The 18,779-nt window shown below is 46.1% G+C and overlaps 1 protein-coding gene across 1 annotated transcript in view; it reads left to right on the top strand.

Moving 5' to 3' along the window:
• Nucleotides 1–1,710: 1,710 nt before the first annotated feature.
• The window catches only part of LYPD6 (LY6/PLAUR domain containing 6), a 31,930-nt gene continuing 14,861 nt past the window's right edge, over nt 1,711–18,779 (top strand). The window contains exon 1 of the mRNA XM_063161346.1: nt 1,711–2,910. The gene's annotated coding sequence lies outside the window, so the exon portion shown is untranslated. The remainder of the gene's footprint in view (nt 2,911–18,779) is intronic.

Here is an 18,779-nt window from a genome sequence, read left to right as displayed (position 1 = left end):
CACAGCTGCCACCTGATAACATCCAGGGAGATGCTTCCTCTGACTAAGAGAGGGGAGATTAAACTGGGTTTTAGGAAGGAATTCTTCCCTGTGAGGGAGGTGAGAAGCTGTGGCTGCCCCTGGATCCCTGGCAGTGCCCAAGGCCAGGCTGGAATAACCTGGGACAGTGGAAATGTCCCTGCCATGGCAGGGCTGGAATGGGATGGGGTTTAGGGTCTCTTCCAGCCCAGCCCAGTGTGGATTCTGGAATTCCTGGCCCAAGCACTGCCCTGTGTCTGGGGCTGCTGTTCCTTCTTTCCCAGAGGGAATTCCCAGCTCTGCCCTCTCCATCCCAGCGCCTGCTCAGCACGGAGCTCTGGCCCCCACGCCCAGCCCTGACTCAGTCCTGACACCCAGATCTGCGTTTAAATCTCCTGCCCCAGCAGTTCCTGCTCCAAAACACCCCAGCCCTGCTCCTGCAGCAGGGCAGGGACAGGGATCCTTCCCTGCCCTCACAGGGATTGGTTCCTCACTCCCTTAAAGCTTTTCCCAAACCTCTTGATTCATTGCCTGTTCTTCATTCCTGTAATTTTTTTCTGTCCTCCAGCCTCTATCTGAATTTTGGGACATGGTGGCCTGAGGAGGACTGTCCTTGACCCTGCCTCACTGCTCAGTTTCCACAGCAATTTTCATGCAAAACCCTAAGAAATTTTTAAAATTAATATTTATGCTTTAGTAACCCTAAGGGGAAAACACGGGCATCTGTGAGATGCTGTGTAGGTAAATAATAAGCGATTAATTCATTAATTTTATGATTAATTAAGTGATTAATGTGCTTAATTAAGCACTTAATTGTGATTAATTAATTAATTTTCTGGCTCACAGGTTTGAGTCAGACTTTGCAGCTTTTTCAGGGAGTGATCAATGTTTATGTCAACAGAGCAAATTTTAGGAAAAGGATTTTCCCCCAGAGGGTTGTGGGGCACTGGAACTGCTCCTCATGGAATGAGCAAAGCCCCAGGGCTGCCAGAGCTCCAGGAACGATTGGACAACATTTCTGGGGAATCCTGAGCAGGGCCAGGGGCTGGACTGGATGACCCTTGTGGATCCCTGGAGCTCAGGATATTTGGGGATTATGTGGTGAGAAATTAAAAATTAGAGAGGAGAGGAGAGGAGAGGAGAGGAGAGGAGAGGAGAGGAGAGGAGAGGAGAGGAGAGGAGAGGAGAGGAGAGGAGAGGAGAGGAGAGGAGAGGAGAGGAGAGGAGAGGAGAGGAGAGGAGAGGAGAGGAGAGGAGAGGAGAGGAACATCTCAGACCTGTCTGAGGAGGTCAGAATGGTCTCAGACCTGTCTGAGGGAGGTTCCATTTTGGAGATGCTCTTCCCACAAACGCTGGAAGAGGAAGCAGGAGCAGCAGGGAGCAGGAAAGACCGGTGGTGCCCCCTGATTTGTGTGCTGGGAGTGAGAGAGAGGAGCTGCAGCTTCTCCCAAGAGCGTTCCTGCCTTTCCGAGCAGCTCGGCAGGCAGGGCTGATTTCATAGTAATGCCTTTTTTATGAATCGGTGCTTGGGCTGGTTTGAATATTTACTTTCTGGTTTGAATACTTTCTGGTTTGAATACTCGGTGTTTTGAATACTTGCTGCATGACTAATTAATGCCCCGAAATGAGTCAAGCTGCGCTGTTAAACCTCACCCCGTGTGTGCAAACTGCCCTTCCTGGACGTTTTTATCTCGGAATTCTCGGGGAGGGGGCATCGCCTGTTATCTGGAAGCCACTTAGCCGAGCTGGGATGTGATGTCACGCTCTGGAAAATCCGTGTGGGGGTTTTTTAGCTCAGCCTGCCGGGACACGGACGTGGCTCCGCCGCGATAAACCTCATTAAAAACCTGCGAGCAGCAGCGATAGCGAGCCTGGCTGGCAGCAGATGAATCCCCGCGGGCTGGCGGCCGCGCTGTGGCTCGGGTGAGGCTCTGGGAGCGCTGGGCTGGATCGGCCGCTGGCTCAGCCCGAGGGAGGCGCTCCCGGCCGGACCCCGGCACCCTCGGCAGCGGCAAAGCAGAACCGGGAAAAAAGATTAAAAAATATGGGAATAAGGTTTTTTTAACATTCCACAGGCTGGAATGCTGTTGCTTCACTCCGGGATGGTGCTCGCTCCCGGCTCGCAGGATTCTCAGCTCCTAACTCCCCGTGCTTTTGAACTCATCCTCTGCCGTCCATAGGGGTTTTTCCTTCCCTCCTGGAGCAAAGCCGAGCAGGATAACCCGCTGATGGTTTGATCCGTCCACGCCAGCCCGGAATAAAATCTCGCTTTTAATGAAGCGCCAAGGAAAGCCGGAGCTCAGCACAATTCCCTGCCCGCCGGAGATCCCAATCTCGCCTCGCCGCCAGAGCGGAGCGGGCGCTGCCGCTCCATGAGCCGGCATTCCCGGCAGGGAGGCGAGCGCAGCCTGCTCCCGCATCCCTGGGGCCGGCATTCCCGGATCCCGCATCCCTGGATCAAGCATTCCCGGATCCTGCTTCCCTGGATCAAGTATTCCCGGATCCTGCTTTCCTGGATCAAGTATTCCCGGCTCCAGCGTGTCTGGATCCAGCACTCCCGGATCCCGCATTCTCAGCTCCAGCATTCCCGACTCCGGCACTCCCGGCTCCCGCATTCCCGGCTCCATCATTCCCAGCTCCAGCATTCCCAGCTCCAGCATTCCCGGATCCCTCATTCCCGACTCCAGCACTCCCGGCTCCATCATTCCCGGATCCCGCATTCCCGGATCCCTCATTCCCTGCTCCAGCATTCCCAGCTCCAGCATTCCCTGCTCCATCATTCCCGGATCCCTCATTCCCTGCTCCATCATTCCCGGCTCCCAGGCTGCCCCGGCCGCCGAGGGAGCGATGGAAAATCCCTGAGCCAGCGCCTGGAAAATCCGTGCGGCAAAGGTACATCCCTGTCTCTGTTCAACCCCCCAAACCTCTTCTTTCTACCCCCTTTCCCTATTCTTTTCTCTCTTGTTTTCCCTATTCTTTTCTCTATTGTTTTCCCCATTGTTACAGCGGAAAAAAGCGGTTATTATTATTTTTTTTTAGCCGGGAAGTCGCTCGGGTTGACACGTGCTTAGCAAAACAAACCCGTGCCTGTGTGGGCTTCCAGGGAAAAATTCCCATTTTCCCTTGGCTCAGCCCCGGCTCGGCGATTCCAGCGGCGTTTGGGGACCCCTCGCTCCCCTCCCGGAGCAGAACGGGCTCATCCCTCGGGATAAACCCCGGGATGAGCCTGGGGGGATCCAGAGGGGTTTTCCATGAGCCCCCCCCCGTGTTTGGAACCCTCATTTCCATTCCAAACCCCCCGTTCTCCCCCCAAATTCCCGGTTTTTGGGGTCTCAGCCACAGGACGGGTTCTCCGGGTGATGGAGGCGCTCCCGGGCTGGTCCTGCCCCGCTGGGGTTTGGCAGGAGGCTGGGACTGTGGTTATTACTATTTTTAATTTTTAATTATTTTTAATTTTTTTTTTCTGAGAGCCTCTTTATGGAAATGGGGCTCTTGACAGGTTGTTTTCCGAGTGAAAGCAAAGGGAATAATTCTATTTGTTGGGAGTAAAAGAGAGTCACGGTGCTGCTGCTGCTGCTGCTAAAGGGCTTCCTGCTCTTCTTCGCTGTTAATTAAAAATGCTGCTCTTGAAAAGCTAATGGAATACTTTGGGTTGGATAGGATCTTAAAGCTCATCCTATTCCAAACCCTGATGTGGGCAGGGACATGTTCCACTGGTTGCTCCAAGCCCCACCCAGCCGAGGTTTGGATTAAATTAAATTAAAAATTAAATGAATTTCATAGATAAATAATTGTGTTTCCAGTTGTAGCCAGCGTATGTGCTCTTTCCTGCTTCAGTGGAGGGACTATTACCGATGTCTTAATAATTATTGCATCCCATTCCTAAATATTACCTGCCAATACAATGAGCTGGATAATTCTTTTCTATATCCACATAATTTCTCCTGAATGTTGGGAATTTTTACTTGGCAATGGACAGGGGCAGGTATGAAAACCTGCCCAAACTGTGGGAGTCTCTGCGGGAATATCCATCATTTTGGCTGATTTTCCCAGTGTCAGGAGCCCAGGCTGCGGTTCATTTTTTAAAATCACTTCAAGGTTCATTTTCAGGCTGCACCAGCTGCTGGGCTGATGGTTTGGGAACTTCCAGTGGGCAGAACTGGCACAAAAAATGCATTTTCTATATAAAAAATAATTATTCTGTTGCTTCAGAGAGTTCGTTCAGTGGGAATTGTTGTGAACCACAGAGATCCCAGTGGGAAGTGGGTGGAAATCCCTGGTGTGACTATTAGCACACCTTCAGAACAACCTGTGCAGGATTTTCCCCTGCTTTTGTTGCTGTGGAAAAGCTGTTTTTCAGTGAGATGGGAGGACGTGGCTGGCTCAGAGCTGGCGCTGGTGGTGTCAGGAGGTCAGGCTGGCTCCAAGCTCGTGGAATCCCGTGGATCCCAGAGCCGTGTGTTATTTTCCTGCTGTGGAAACCCAGGGGTGCCATTCCAGGTCTGGAAGCAGCACAGGAAAATACAAATTTTGATGTTTTTCCAGGTTGTGGTCAGTGCTGAGCTTGCAGGGTCCAGCTCTGAGAGGGACCAGGGTTGGGGATGAGGTTTCTCCACCAGATCCGTGTTGTCTCGGCGGCGGAACGAACTGAAAACAAATCCTGGGTGAGACAGACCATCCCAAAATGATTTAGCTCATTAGGACGGCTGGGATAAAATGATTCCCAACATCCTCTCATTAGTTATGCAAACACCAGGGACGGGGTTTAACCAGCCTTGCCCTCGGGCCTAACCCCGCTGCCTCCCTCCGGCCCCAGGAGGTGCCAGCAGGGAGGGAATCCAACCCTTCCCATTCCCACTGGATTTATTTTTTAGGCCAGTGCTGACATAAAAACATCTGAAGAGCCCTCCTGGCCGCGTTACAGTGGGAGGCTTGTTCCCTGTAAATCTAAAACTTTATTTATGCGTCAGCGATCCGCTGCCTCCATTATTGGGCGCTCGCGTGTCTGATCTCCGGGCTGATTTCCTGCCACTCTCTGGTGTAAAACTGAAGGATAAGTTACAACAGAGCCTGGAAACTGAATAAATTATTTGCTTTCAGCTCTGCTCGTCAGCAGGGCTGAGGTTTTCCAATGGAAACCCAAGTTGCATCCCACGATTTGTCGATTAATCCAGTTTCTCACGGCCTGGATGAATAAAGGGGTTTAAGGAGCACTAAAAATAAATGCTGGATGTCCCTCAAGATGATTTTTAGGACCTGGGGGCAGGAAGTTCTGACCTTCCTCCTTTTCCTGCCCTGTTTTGCTCCTCCTGTCTGTCAGATTGATGTGGTGGGATGGGCACAGCAAATCCTTGGGGTCAAGGGATCCAAGGGCCGAGCTGGGCCCTGGAGAGCCCTGGGGAGAGTGGAAGTGTCTGCTGGAGCTGCTGATGCCCTGGCTCCACAAAACTCACTCAGGGAGACCTATTTAATGGAAATGAACTCATTTAGCTCGAAAACAAACTGTTATTTCAGCCCTGGGGCGGGCCCTGGGTGAGAGGTGCCGCGTCGGCCTTGCTGATTGGGATCTGCCTCTGGAATGAGATCCTGGCTTGCTGGGAACACTAAAGGCAGGTGACAAGGTAGGATTTCTGGTGGCTCTTTGCCACTCTGGAGAGATTTTTACCTCAGACAATCCCTCCTTGTGGTGTAATGGGAGAGCAAGAGCAAAAGCACAAATAAACTCCATGATTATACCATCACTTTTTAAAAGACTATTTTGAATTCCATGATTTTTTTTTTTTTGGTAGCTTGAATGACAAGACTTGCTGGAAATCCATTTTTTTTCCTACAAAGTGAATAATTCCTCATTATTTTTTTTCCTGTCCTAGACCCATTTTGCCCCTGGTGAGTTTTCTGTGTTTTTTGTGGCGTGGTGTGACCTACTCAGAGAGGAGCAGAGCCCTTATCCCTCCGTGGCCATATGTTCCCAGAAATAATCATAATTTTCCATCAAGGCTGCTATTTGGGCTCTTCCCTGTCCACTCTGTTGGCCCTGGTTGAGTTTTTATAAATCTGCTGTGGAAACTTGATGGGCTTCACAGCAGAAATGTGTGTCTGGAGGCAGGACTCCTTCCCCACCAACAATAAAGTATTGTCAACCCCATAAAAATCTATTTTGGACATCTGTACGCCCAATAAACCCACGGTTTATCCCTTGGCACGTGTTTAAAACGGGGACAAATCCAGTATAAATGGCTGTTTGTTCATTGCCCAGTGGTGCCTACGTGATCCCAGCTCAGCCCCTGCTCCAGAGATTCCCTGTGAATCCACAATATTCCCATTTATGGGGTGCCAGCAGTGCCAGGGCAGGGAGTTAAGAGTGGGGCTCTCTCCCAGGGGATGCTGCAGATGCTCTCAGCAGGAGCTGCGCCTCCTCCCCGGGCTTGGCTTCGCTGGAAAACTCGGGAAAGCCTCAAAGTTGGGATGGATTTGGGATGATGACATAAAATATCCCTCCTGCTGCTCCATCGGTGGGTATTATTCCTGAGTAATTTTTCCAGCGGCTTCCTAATCTTACATAAATTGCTAAATATTCTCTATGAGTTGCTAAATATTCTATATGATCTCCTAAGTATGCTATAGAAATAGCTAAATATTCTATATAAATTGCTAAATATTCTATCTATATGATCTGCTAAGTATGCCATATAAATAGCCAAATACTCTTTATAAATTGCTAAATGTTCTATATAAATTGCTAAATATTCTATATAAATTGCTAAATGTTCTATATAACCTGCTAAATATTCTATAGAAATAGCTAAATATTCTATATAAATTGCTAAATATTCTATATAAGTTGCTAGATATTCTATAAAACACCTAAATATGCCATATAAATAGCTAAGTACTCTCTAGAAATAGCTACATATTCCATATAAGCTGCTAAATACTCTATATAAACTGTTAAGTATTCTCTATAAACTGCTAGATATTCTACATGAACTGCTAAATATGATAGGAAAAGATGAAAGGAATTACCTCACTTATAATTAAAATTTTATCACGTTTTCCTTTTATGTCTTTTATTGGTTTAATGCCAATTACTCCTGTATTTTATCAAATTTAGGGTAGGTGTTTTTTTTTTTTTTTTTTTTGCATTCTCCTCCTCTACAAGTGCCTTGAATAGAATAACATAAATTCCTCTCATGGAATTCTGCCTGCAATTATTTCCTATCGGCCAGCCCTGAGCTTTTGTGTGGCTCTGCTTTCATCTCCTGAGCTGCTGTGCAGACAAATTCCGGCTCTCAGGCAGGTGCCTGGCTCGCTGTGGGATGATCCCTGTGGATACTGCAGGGATTTGCCTGGAAAAATGGAAACATTTCAGCATCAGGCAGGTTGCAGAATCCCCGGGGTTTGTCCTGAGGAGGGAGTTAAGTGCTAAAAGAAAAAAAAAATTTAAATTAACGGAGGAAATTATTGGGATTCAGGATTGGTTTGCAATGCAGGGAATAAAAGGACTCTGGAAAAGGGGAAGTCATGGAAGGAGAGTGTTTTCCTGGTGGTTTATATCCAGAAATGCTGAAGGCTGCACACTCCTAATCTTGCCTCATTTTGAGCTTATTAATTGTGGGGTTTAAATGCCCTGGGGCTATTTTTTAAAAGTCCTCAAAAATTTATTTTCTCTGGAAATTTCGTGAACTGCTGCTGTTAGTCCATAGTAATTAATTAATTAATTAACTTATTGATTACGTTCTCCTCTGAAATAGTTGGAAATTTTAAACTCAGCCCCTGTTCCCTTTCATTGTTATTATTCCTTGGTCCAGGCAGAGATTCCCAGCTGGAATCACCTCTCAGGGTGAGTGCAGTGTTTGCCAGCTCTGCTCCTGGAGTGCAGCTGGGGTGATTTCAGCTCACTGTCCTCCTGTGCCACAAAATTCACACTCCTGCTATGGAAATCAGGGATTTTTGGCTCTGGCTGGTGGAGGGAAGGGCTTGGCAAGCTCATTTTTGGTGATTAATCACCTGTAGGATGGATTTTTAATGTAAATATTGTGTGTCTGGAGGAGAAGGTGGAGTAATGCCATAAACGCATGCCACAAAGTCACCTGAAAATGAGGTTGGTAGGAAGGAGAAGGACAAGCAAACCAAAATATTTTCCATTAAACTCCTGGATTTCTCTTTGCCAGGTCCTGTGGATTTTAATTTATTTGTTGTTTCACAACAACAAACACAATTTTTGAATAAACAAAGCAAATTCCGCCAGGTTGCTCTTCAGACGTTATTTTTGAGGAATTGAATAAAACACTTTAAAAAAAAACCTTGAAGAAATACTTATTAAAATTTATTAATGAAATAAATCTGGGCAGATGTGCTTCAGCAGTATTCCCAAAGAGCCCTGGTGGCACAGGGAACAATGGCTCTTGTCCCCAGAAGAATGGGAGCCCTTGATGAGATGTCAGCATCTCCAGACCTCGCTCTGTGTGCATCTGCTGCTCAAGTCATGGGGTCTTGTGGGCTCTCCTGGCCAGAATCCCAAACGGCAGCGCTTTAATTCCACAGCCCAAATATTGATTTAATGGGGGCTCTGCACATGCAGTTTATTTAGAGTTGATTTGTGTGTTTGTAGAAATGAAATTTGTTTGAGTGTCCCCACATAAGGCTGGTGGTAAATCTAAATATATGAAGTAAAAAGACCATTTTAACTTCTAGGTTTTTAATTTTTTTGTATTACTCTGTTTTTATACGAATTTGGCCAATTTTGTTGTGTTATTATGTATATTTAAATATTTAACGGGGTTGAATTTATTTTTGCACGTTTTATTTTCTCTATACCTACCAAGCTCTTTGTTTCTGTGCACAACCAACCTTTCCCAACCTTCAATATTTCACCACAGGGCGTTTGTTTTCCTGGGATCCTTGTGCTCCTATAACAAGATTCTAAAGGCAAACCAGTGCAGGGCTGGATTTCACAGAAATCCCGCCTGCTTTTCGGGCTCTCCTTCTTTCCAGACGTACATTTGGGGCTAAACTGCCGGGGAAGCAGATGCCAGTCTGCAGATATTAGGAGTTCAAATCTCTTGAGATGTCTTCATGCTCTTAAGGAGCTTCCAGCCCTCTCCAGGGAGATCCAAGGGGCGGCGAGGGCGGCGCCGGCGCGGGAGGAGAGGGTGAGCGCGGGGTTGGGATCCGGCGTTGGGAACCATCTGTAAATCCCAAATCTGGGCCCTTGGGATGCCCGCTGGGATTTTGTGGAGGTGTTTTCCAAGGAGGTTGCTTGGTGGGTAAGAGGTTTTTGGGGTGTCCATGGAGGTAGGGATGAAGGGAGGTTTGTGGGGAGTGAAAATGTTGCGGGTCCGTCACGTCCCAAGGAAAGGTTGAGCGGCCTTGTCGTCCTCATTTTACCTCCTGTCTCTGCTGGGTGATGAATGTGTGTCCATCCATAAATATACAAAAATTACATCTAAAATATGTGTTTTATCTACCTAAAATATCTATTTTATCCATCTAAAATATCTGTTTTCTATAACTCTGTAAACCCTGTACACAAATACAGGCATCTCCATATTGGTCAGTTGGCCTTCAAGGATGGAGAAGGCTTTAAAGCTGTTTTTCCACCTGCATTCTAAGGATGGAAAAAACCCCAAAAGTTTCACTGCTATTAAGATGTTTTCAGCTTGTATCTACCAAGCCATGCTCTGCTTAAACATTTAATAGGGTACAAAGCATCTTTGGGGCATTTCACGATGTTTTAAAAATTAGTATCACCATCTTCTTATTTTTTCCAGATAACAGATATTTTAAACAGCTTTTACCTTGGGTTTAGATCTAATATTCAAGTGGGAAAAGGGAAAGAAGTGGTTTTTCAGTGTTTTTTATCCTTGAGAGTGTTTTTTTGTGGAATTGCTCTATGCAGCAAATTTTAATTGAGGCAACCAAGAGTGTTCTTAATGAATGAATATTTATCTGCTTTCAGTTTTATATCCACTAAAATATTTTATCTGGAAATGACATTTGGTGTTGTTTGGTTTGATGTTCAGACAAGGCCTTGGATTTTTGGGACTGACAAAACAAAAATCTTGAGCATGACCCAGTTTTACAGCAAATTCCCAGCAACATTCCTGGCTCCAAGAACACCACAAAGTCTGAGGAAGTTGATTTTTACGACTTTGGGTCTTATCCTGGTTTGTAATTCCATCTTTTTCCATGGTTGAGACGCTTAAGAGTTTTCTCTCTTCCTTTCTCTGCTGGATTTTGGGATTTGGGTTTTTTTTGTGTCTGGTGAGGTACTGATGGGAGCGCAGGGTTTCCTTGGCTGAGGTAGCTGGAGGATGTTCCCATCATGGAATGTTCATTGACTTCCCAACCTTCCCTTCCTTTCCAGCCTGGCCAAATGCCCTCATGGATCCAAGTGAGAAGTTGTAACTTGACAAAATCCTCTTTTCCCTAGGGAACCATACTGAAAATGGGATCTGAAGGATGAAAAAGGGGAAAATAAGCAACACCACAGGCTGGACCCAGTTGGTTTTTTTCCCTGTCTGCAGTGAAAGGGCACTGGGGGAACCATGTGGTGGGATTTGGTGGTGGGATTTGAGGTGGGAACTCCCTATGGATGGAGCTGGGCCCTGTTTCTCCCCTCACCTTGAAAGTCTGCAGGCAGTAAAACTTTTTTAGCACTTCTAATAATTGAAAAGTCCTGATTTCCTTGCTGGAATTAAATGCCTTTTAGTGGATTAGTTTGAACCACATCCACTAAGAGCTTGATCATCTGCCAGCCCCGAGAGTTGGGCCAAAGCTTTGTAAATTAATGAGCTCAAGGTGATTAGGACAGGTTGGGTGCTTTGGACCCTGCACCAAATTGTCCCCGTGCAAGGTGTGGAGCTCTGGGCGTCTGTCACTTCTTTCTCCCATTTTCATTTGGATTCCTTGGCTGGGAGGGGATTTTGGGAAGGGATTTTCCTGGTTTGGCTGCCAAAACCATGAAGGGAAGTGGGTGATACCACATGAAAATAATATTGAGGTCCCAAAAGTAGAAGCAACATTATAACCACACTTGTTGCTGGGATAATTCCAATTCCAGTCTCAATCCAAGGATATTTATCTTTGTATTAGTCCACAGGATGTTTTATGGGAACACGAAACACCTGAAACCTCTGTGGGAAGGGGATTTTAAGTCTTGCAGCCACGTTTTTGTGTGAATGGAAAAATGTCTTGGGACAAATATGTTGGTACATCTTTATTTAAAATGTGGGATTTCCACAGAGTTTCGTGGTTAGTGGAGCATCTTCCCCATGGATTCTTGGCTCAGAGTCAAGGAGAGGAACTGAGCTTTTATTACCCAGCAGGGCAAGTTGTGGGGATGGCTTTAGCACACATTTCATCTGTAATTTCTTTCTAAAAATGTGGTAACTTGCAGTAAAATGTGGCTTTCCTTGGAGGCAGGGAAGACTCTGGCGTTTCCTAAACTCGCAGGTGATGGAATCTGATTTCCTACTGGTGTTTGTGGTCCCGAGGACAGTTTGATGGATTTGAGGGTGAATGCCTCATTCCCAAGTCTGATCCCACAGCTGCCTGCTGCTTTGCATCCTGCATCTTCAGGAAATGAGAGCAATTCCAAACTGAGTTTAGTTTAAACTCAGTTTAGACTTTTTGTTTAAAATTCCTGATAATTGTGTTCATTGGTGCCAGTGTTTATCCTCAGTTTTTCCTTCTGATCAACATCCACGGAGGATGGCTGGAAATAGAGAATTCTCTCCAATCCAAACCATTCCATAACTCGTATTATCATTGCTTTTCCAGGGAAATTTTTCCTCACAGCCCTTCCCGTGTTTCTCTGAGCATGGTTTGTGCTGTTGGGTATCAGAAGCTCTCTGGAGGGAGGATTATTTTCAAGGTGATCTGTCCTGAAAAGATTCCATGTGCTTCCAGCAGCTGTCAGCAGGATCTGGCAGGGCTGGGCCAGCGCCCTTGGGTCTGTCTGAGCTCTGTTTGTTGGATTTCGCATGTTATTTTGAAGTGTTTTGGGTAAGAATTTAATATCTGCCTATTATTTTCAAATCCAAAATTCCTGCAGCTCACCTGGCCGGATAATACAGCACTTCCTGAGCTGGTTTTGGGTCTCTGATAAAATTGAGCACTGAGGTTGCTTAAAGAAAACATCACCAGGTCTTTGGCTGCTGGTGGTGAGAGAGAAATTTCCTGAGTCCAGACCTTCATGAGTGGGACCTTCTGTGGCAAACCCTGGGGTGAGAATTTGGATTATCCCTCAGGTGAGATCCCACCTGCAGAGCTGCCTCCAGCTCTGGATCCAACATCAGAAGGTTCTGGAGCAGATCCAGAGGAGGCCCTGGAGAAGCTCCAAGGCTGGACCCCTCTGGAGCCAGACTGGGAGAGCTGGGAATGTTCCCCTGGAGAAGGGAAGGCTCCAGGCAGAGCCCAGAGCCCCTGGCAGGGCCTGAAGGGGCTCCAGGAGAGCTGAGAGGGACTGGGGACAAGGGATGGAGGGACAGGAGCCAGGGAATGGCTGCCAGTGCCAGAGGGCAGGGATGGGTGGGACACTGGGAACTGGGAATTCCTGCCTGGGCTGGGATTGCCAGAGCAGCTGTGGCTGCCCCTGGATCCCTGGCAGTGCCCAGAGCAGCAGCCTGGGGTGGTGGAAGGTGTCAAGGTTGGAACTGGATGATCCCCAGGTCCCTTCCCACCCAAACCATCCCACTGTGTCTCCACGCTGCATCTCCCACCCCATTCCATGTGCTCCAGGTGTGGGAATCGAGCAGCTCCTTGGGAATGGCTGGGCTGGGAGCTCCTGCCAGAACCTCTCTGGGTCTGTGCCCCGATTGAAACACATCCCAAAAGAGCCCACACTGGGTTTCTGCTCCGGAGCTGATGGGGTGATAAGGTGGGAGCTGATGGGGTGGTAAGATGGGAGCTGTGCCTGGAGCTGGACATCGAGGTTCCTATGAACCCTCAGGAAAAATGCTCTTTTGTTCCCAGTTTTGCACAGGAAGCTCATTTTGGCTTCTTTTAGTATCACAGCTCAATCTGGCAGGGAGTCAGAGCTCCAGCTCCATGACCTCATATCTCTGGCACAGAGCTCCACAAAGCAGCCCCTGATAATAAATGAAAAATGTGAAGTATCTGCAAGGCTGTCATAACAGGAGAAGGTTGTACAGCACTTTTTTTATTTCTTCTCTTCCCCTTCGAGGTGAAGAATGAATTTTTCTGAGCTGTGATCAGGATTCCAGCGGATGAGAAAAAACAGGGGGGGAGTTCTGGGTTTTGCTCTGTTCCCTCTGTGGCTGTTGGGGCTGAAAATCCACCTGATCTCCCAGAGTGCTGCCTCCACCTCCACATTTATCAGGGAATTGGAGCCACGAGGGGTGAATTAATGGATATTTTCATATTTATTTTCATATTTTTGGCTGCCTTCCATAAATTTAGGAAGGGATCTTAAAGCTCATCCCATTCCACCCCCTGCCACAGGCACCTTCCACTATCCCAGGTTGCTCCAAGCCCTGTCCAACCTGGCTTAGGAATTTTACTTTATTTTTATTATTTTCCTTTCGGTACTTTATAATCATTATTTATTGAAAAATCAAAGCAAATAATTAAAACATTGATTATTTCCTATTCTCAGGCAAACAATTTTCATGGCCAGGCTGGGTGAAATTTTAAGATGTGGAAGAAACAAATTCCCTGTGGAGGGACAAGACTTTTCCTCCTTACCTGTTAATTCTGTTGCATAGAGGAGAAGGCCTGGATTATATAAACAAAACCAAACTGTTCAAACTTCTCTTTGTTATTTTTATTTTTTAAAATTTATTTCTCTGACGCTTTGACCTGGAGCAATGCTTTTGGCCAGGTGATTCTGGTAAACGAAGAGCACACACCTGAGCAGAGGTGGGAAATCGTTCCCTAATTAATCAATTAATCCCTAATTAATTCCTGGTGCTCCTCCCACTGCTGGGTGACTTTAAAGGAGCTCAGGGAGCTCCTGGTCCCTGGTTTGGACCTGCTTACCTTATCCTGCTGCTCTGGAGTCCTTTGGTTCCTTGTCCTCGACACAAAGGTAATTTTTTAATCACTTTTTCGATTTCTGAGGGTTTTTATGGAGAAGATGAAGGACCTGGATGGCAAAGGAGGAGTTGGAACTGCTCTGCTTGGGCTCCAGTGCTTGGGAGGCCAAATTAATTAATTTAGGAATTGTGGTCCTCAGAGCTGTGGCGTCAGCTATGTGTAGAGCTGCACCGGGGGTAGGAGGGGCCAAGATTTTGGGTGGATTTCAAGATTTCTGTAGAGTCTGGGTCCTGCTCCCACTCAGGCTTTGCAGGAGGATTCTCCTGTCCCTGATGCCTCAGGTTTTGGCTTTTATTTAATTTTTCAGGCTCTGTGCTGCTTTAGTGTGCAGCTCTGAGCTTCGCATTCAGCGTTGCTGAGCTCTGTGCACAGAGCAGGGAGACAAAACAATTCCTGCTCCAGCTGGGCACCAAGGACAAATGACCCAAATCTCAGCCCAGGAGCACAAACCCCGTGGGCTGGAGAGAGAAAAACAAGCAGGGTGGGACTGCAGGGGCTAAAGCTGGAATGGGACAATGAACTGCAAGGGGCAAATGGAGCAGAGCTGATCCCAGGGACAGACCCCGGCAGCGCTTGTGCATTTTGGGGCCATTTTGGTTCATCTTGGGTGCAGCCCTGGCTGGGCTCTGGTGCTGCCCAAGGTGGATCCATGGAGGAGATGCTGTGAATGAATCCCTGCTTTATTCTGGGGCTCTGCCCAGCCCCTGCTCCAGGGCAGCCTGGTCAAGACATCACCACCGCTCAAGGCCTCAGTGTCCCGCTGGGGTTTGAGGCCAGTGGGATTTCCTGCTAATTCCAAGAAAAACAGAGCAGCTGAAGTGTCTACTCCTGAGAATCTCTGGTTTCCACCTGGTTTTGGAGTCATTTATTTTGGAATATATTAGCAAATCTTCCTGACTTCTACTCCATTTGCATCTTGCAGTTTATTGTCCTGGGCCGCCCAGGCCAGGGCCTCACCACCCTCACAGGGGAGGATTTTTCCCAATGTCTCGTCCAATTCTCCTCTCTCTCAGTTTAAAGCCAAAAGTTGTGGCTGCCCCTGGATCCCTGGCAGTGCCCAAGACCAGGCTGGATGGGGTTTGGAGCCCCCTGGGACAGTGGAAGGTGTCCCTGCCATGGCAGGGGTGAATTGGGATGAATTTTAAGTCCCTTCCAACCCAAACATTCCATGATTCCTTGATTTTATATTATAATATGAATCATGATATTAAAGTACAGGATAATCATAATAATATGCAATTAGATGTAACAATAAATTATAATATTTTCATATATAATCATTGCAACCAGCCCTGACACACTGGCACTGCCAACTGCAGGCCTTCATTTCCAACTGTGACCAGAGTTGGCTGGAAGTGCTCACAGAAAGAAGAATATTTCTTTTTCTAAATATCTTTTTTCCGTTATTAGTTTGAGATATTTACAGAATTAGACATCATGGAAGTTAAAGCAGCGTTTCAGTGCCAAAAACTCTGTCTGCTGGTGAGCCTGGTCATTGTATTAGCAAGTAATCTATATTTTTATCTAGAATATCATTGGAAAGGCCATCATTCCCTAAAGGAATCCTGATCTGATTCATTTTTTCCATGAGGCCTCAGTGACGTATAACAAAAACTAATTAAAAGAGTGGCACAAAAACTAATTTGGAATTCCTTTTATCACACCTGTTTCCATGTATCCTCTGAACCAGTGGATTTTTGAATTTTCAGCCCATTTTCTAGTCAGTCTGTTGGCTTTAGGGAGCAAATTTTTATCATGCTTTAATCTAGGCTGTTTTAATTTAAGTTTTTTTCTTTTCTGTAATGTTGTGGACTGGCCAGGTTGTGCTCTCTGCTCTGTCTTGCATAGTCTGTGTTGATCCAGGGGCAATCCTTTGGTATTCCCAAGATTTCTTCACCCTTCTGGAGGTGGTTTCTCAGTGATTACAGGGCTAGAAAATAAATATAATAAAATATAATTATTTCAGCATATGGTTTGAGTTGGGAAGCAAAACCATACAAAGCTTTAGTTCAAATATTTTAAATTTAAATGGGTTTATTTTGTCTTAAATATTCCTTTGTGTTTATTGAGGTAAAACATTGAAGTCTTGTGGAATGACTTTCTTGGAAGCCTCTTTTGTCTCAAGGAAAAATAGGTAGAGGTGCCCTTGGAGGGTCATTATTTCCAGTGGAATTTGTTACTCTCAGAATGGAAATAATTGGCAGAAAAGGTCAATTTGTGAGAAATCAGCAGCTGAAAAATGTGGGTATTTTCAACATTTCCCTGGTCAGACATGAATTCCTACAGAATTTGGGGCAGGATGAGAGCCGAGATCAGATCTGATGGAAACCAATAAATCACGGGGAACACGTCAGTGGTGACACAGGGAAAGTGGCCTGTGGAATTCCAGGTGATTCATGAGGGAAAATGAAGCCATGCTGAAATCAGGGGGGCACATTTTGGGAAGCTTTTGTGCTTTTAGCGTGTTCTGGAGGCGAGTGTTTGAGGCAGATGAGTTGGAGCACGATTTTGAGGGATTCTTCATATAGGATAACATCTCTGAGCTGGCAGACTCCTGAATTCCTGGTGTTGTTCCAAAAAAAACCTTGGGAAAGTGGACTTGGTCATGCCAAGGGGATGAGGCATTCAGATCTAGCACGGGGCAGGGCAGATGAGGAGAGGTTTAAAGTTTAATTAACAGCAAGGAGGGGTTAGGTTTTTAATTGATGTGCCACAAAAAGCTTCTGTTGTCTTCATTTGGTTATGGGGTGAGGTGGAAAGAGATGTGGGGGCCTAAAGGGGCAACAGGAGAAGGAATTTGGACAAGGGATGGCAGGACAGGACACTGGGAATGGCTCCCACTGCCAAGGGCAGGGATGGATATGTGGTTGGGAATTGGGAATTCCTGGCTGGGCTGGAATTCCAGAGCAGCTGGGGCTGCCCCTGGATCCCTGGTAGTGCCCCAGGCCAGCCTGGAGCAGCCTGGGATGGTGGAAGGTGTCCCTGCCATGGCAGGGGGTGGAATTGATGCCTGGAGAAGGCTGCCCAAGAACAGAGCCCCAGAATAAAGCAGGGATTCATTCACAGCATCTCCTCCATGGATCCACCTTGGGCAGCACCAGAGCCCAGCCAGGGCTGCACCCAAGATGAACCAAAATGGCCCCAAAATGCACGAGCGCTGCCGGGGTCTGTCCCTGGGATCAGCTCTGCTCCATTTGCCCCTTGCAGTTCATTGTCCCATTCCAGCTTTAGCCCCTGCAGTCCCACCCTGCTTGTTTTTCTCTCTCCAGCCCACGGGGTTTGTGCTCCTGGGCTGAGATTTGGGTCATTTGTCCTTGGTGCCCAGCTGGAGCAGGAATTGTTTTGTCTCCCTGCTCTGTGCACAGAGCTCAGCATCCCTTAAACATTATCCCTTTCACACTAAAGCAGCACAGAGCCTGAAAAATAGAAAAGCTAAACCTGAGATGTCAGAAAGGGGTCACCTTTAAGGTCCTTCCAACCCAAACCAGTCTGGGATTCCATCAAAATTGTTCCAAGCACTTGGGTTTGTCTTCATCCTGAACATCCCATCCCCTTCCCAGCTCAGCTCCTGCTCTCTTTCCCTGCTGACCTCAGGCAGCGCCCAGCCCTTTGTCCTGGCTCCTGGCTGTGTTTATTGTCCTTCACTCCCCTGATTTTTATGCTTATTTTCATTTTTTATTTTTATATTACCCAAACCAGGGTTTTCCATTCTCATGGGGACTGAGTGTTGTCCTCGTGACCCTCAGAATTTATCCCATGAGCATTCCTGGAAGATCCTCAATTATTTTCCCATCCCTTTTTTTCTGAGCCCATTTTTAGGAAGCTTTATTCATGCCAGCATGTTTTCTGCCACAAACCAGAAATATTCTACTTATTGTGAATAAAATGCTGTTATTTTGGAAAAGTTTCTGCTATCCAGGCACTGTAGTTTCAGGGAAATTCACTTTTTCTCTCCTTGGACACTGATGTTATTTGCAATTAACCCTGAATAAAACCAGCAAGTAATCCATGAGCTCCAGGGATTTTTTTTTTTTCTGGTGGGTTGAAGCAACAATTGGATGAAAAAAAATAAACAACCCCAAAGGCCCCTAAAACCCACCGAAATAACTGAATAAACAACAACAAAGAAATCCTTTCGTGACATTGCTTAAAAATTATAAGGTTTGTTTTGGGGTGAAATCCATTAGAATGAGAGCCTGGTTCTCTGCTGACAGAACTGTTGAGTAGCTTGGTTTATTTTATGTATTAAATAAATATTAAATATGTAATTAAATTATTTATTTATTAAATAAATATTAATATTAAAATAAAATTAAATGAATTAATTAAATTAATCTGTTTACTCTTACTGAAAATAAATTTGTGCCTCAGCTTTCTGACCTGCTGGCAGACAATTATAGATCACAGGGATATGTTTCTGTTTAGCTGTGGAACATAAAATGATTTTTCATTATAATATTGTGATGTGCCCATGCTTTTCATTATGTGATAAATACACATTAACATTTATTGACAGTGTTTATCTATAAGGGAAATGCGGGGAGGGTAATGAACTTGTGTGAAAATGGAATTAAAAATTAAATACACAAGGAAATGGATACTGAGGGAGTGAAATGTCCCTGCTTTATTCCTGGAATTTTCTGCAGTTAATGCACTTTATAAATAGCTTCCTCCAAACTGAATTTGGAACAGCAAAATTGTTC

Source organism: Melospiza melodia, chromosome 8 (genome assembly GCF_035770615.1).
Source record: "Melospiza melodia melodia isolate bMelMel2 chromosome 8, bMelMel2.pri, whole genome shotgun sequence".
Lineage (NCBI taxonomy): Eukaryota > Metazoa > Chordata > Aves > Passeriformes > Passerellidae > Melospiza > Melospiza melodia.
The sequence above is the reverse complement of the archived record's forward strand: the minus strand, read 5'-3'. Positions and strand labels throughout refer to the sequence as shown.